Here is a 2,709-nt window from a genome sequence, read left to right as displayed (position 1 = left end):
TATAAAGATCGCATCAGACCCTTGTTACCGACATGTATTAGGAATACTTAACTTTCTCCCTGGCAAAGTTTTAAGCTTGAATGTAGAATGCTTTTGGTCATGAATCAATGCAAAGATATGTGCATCGATATTTATTCTATGTTTTTATGGTCGAGTATTACGAACAGAAAGCTTGCTGGGCACAATGGAGAGCAAGAAATCGAAACGCAAATTCAAGTTGAATTTTTATTCCTCATAAGATTTCAGTTACGCAACAGGCAATGCTTAGGAAAGTAACATTCTTTTGATCACTTTGCTAACCATAGGTGCTTCGAAATGTAACACCGAAAATCCGAAGAAAAATGTAAACGTTACGTGAAATTATGGGACTATGCCCTTCAAACCAAGTAGACACCACTTACGAAATAAACCCTGAATTACGAATTGATGCTTCTGTGTTTCACTCAGTTTACAAATGAAGCAACGTATTCGTTCTGAAAAGTCTGACTTTGGAACATTGCTGAAACAGAAATGGAATTGCATGCATTCACTTCTATAGACTTCAAGATGTTTATATATTTGGTCAGCCCGAGTCTATAGTAAAAGACACGCGGCCAAGGTGCCAGGCAGTGGATATGAATCCGGGAAGCAAACATCCACACACACACACACACACACACACACACACATACATACATTTATTTGCATATATTGGCTGAATCAATTTCAGGGAATCAACTGAGCTCTGCAGCCAAAAATGAAACAGAAGACTGCATGGAGATTCAGACATATTCATCTGACAAAATATGTATGACATGTCACAACATATTTAATCCCATGAAAACATATTGTCATCTAGTAATATGGATATTCTTTCTGTGATAGATAACGCGTTATATAAGACAGAGAAACTGGTAACAACTCATTTTCTTCTTGTATATATGTTATCATTTACCGCGATATAATATTCTTCATTTTCCGTAGACATATTATTGTAAATGGACGTATGTTAACTACAGTAATCTGATTAAACAATTTTGTTGGATTTTCACCACTGAAATCTTGCTATGAAAATAACCTGTGTTTAACACTGGCAAGAGTTCAAGAACAATTTCCCTTTGTCTAAATGTGTTGCCCGCGTAGAAGCCATGAAAATACCACCAGTTTTCAGGTAATGAATGACGCTAGTTTCCTATAATAATCATATAAAATAGAATAATGGAATAAACCATTAAATGACTCAACCACAATTCTGAAAGTCTTGGAATTACTGTTACATGTCGTCTGCATTTGGTAAATGAAGAAACTTCACACCTATTCTCCTTCCACCAATTAATAAGTTATACTTTTGCCTAATCAATAAAAAACAACTTATCGAATTCCCATTCTCATATATTGTTTTTCCAAGTCATCGAGCTTTTAAGAATATTAATATATTATTGATAATCGCACAACTATTATAATGAATTATCACAAGTCAGAATGTTATATGAGAGGAACCTATTTTCTGGATAATATAGCACAAGAAGAAGTGCAATCAAATTATAATGCTTTCCTCGAGAAATTTCCAAGTATTGTTGCCAAATGTGTACTACCTGTTACGTTCGGTCTCTTCAGCTTTTCATGCCAGAAAATTACTTTCGTTGAGATAGCCCCCTAGGGTATCATACTCATTTTTAAAGCTCTTACGGATGCGTTTCAACTCCAGGGTTAGGTCTTGGAACTTTCACACTCTTGTTCTCTGATCTGCAAGCATAATTATGGCAATGAAGCTCCAATCGGTGGAAACCATCTGAAGAAGATTAGTATCGGATGTGTTATGTTACACCTTCTTATTAATCTAAATTGACATAAACGTCATGAGTTCCACCTGATCATCCAAAGATCGATGTGCATACTCTTTGTTGAGACATTCTAGCACATACTTCCTGCACAACTCGAAGAGTCTTCACAGCGCCACTTCGTCAGGTATTGCTTTTCCTGTACTCTTTGTGGACCAGTTTTGCACATTCACCAAGTATATATCTCACATAATATTCACAAAGGTTTTCTGTTCTCTTATCATTCATTGCTATATTTAATTGAATTGTTTCGTAATGCTTGTCCTGAACCAGCAACAAACGATCCTTGAAAGCTGAAATTTCCATGTTTTATTCAAGATTCTTCATCAGCTTCATGCGATGTTTGTTGGGATCTTTTCCGTAAAAATCATCCTTTTGTACTCGTAGGGAACCTCATGGTTATCACTGATCACCTACTCACTCAGTGCGCACTATAACATCCTTTTATTATTATCATTATTAGAGACATGCAAAGAGTTTTATACCAACCATTCCTTTTCCCCCTTCTTTCCTAGGTAAAGTAAAGTTTTGTCATGTTACTTTTGGTATGAAGGCATCAAAGCATGGCCAATATTTTCCTGCTTGTCTTTGTCCATGAAGTCCACTTCTACCTTGGTCCGTTGCACAAATTCCGCGCTTACAACGCAAGCGTTATTGCCTATGACCATGTTTCCTACATCCAGATTTGCATTTCTTGCTTTTTCCACCCTTTACGTATATTCTAAAGAATCCATTCCCTCCAACTTGGTCTTCAACCACTGGTCGAATTGTTGACATACTTGTAACGTTTTCCTTTCTCTTCTTAGATACGTTCGTCATCTGCAAATTTCACTCCCCTAAAGTCGAATTAACGTTTCCTCCTCCCCCACCATCCACCTCCTCCTCCACC

The sequence above is a fragment of the Octopus bimaculoides genome, chromosome 6 (genome assembly GCF_001194135.2).
Source record: "Octopus bimaculoides isolate UCB-OBI-ISO-001 chromosome 6, ASM119413v2, whole genome shotgun sequence".
Lineage (NCBI taxonomy): Eukaryota > Metazoa > Mollusca > Cephalopoda > Octopoda > Octopodidae > Octopus > Octopus bimaculoides.
Note: the sequence above shows the minus strand (reverse complement) of the source record.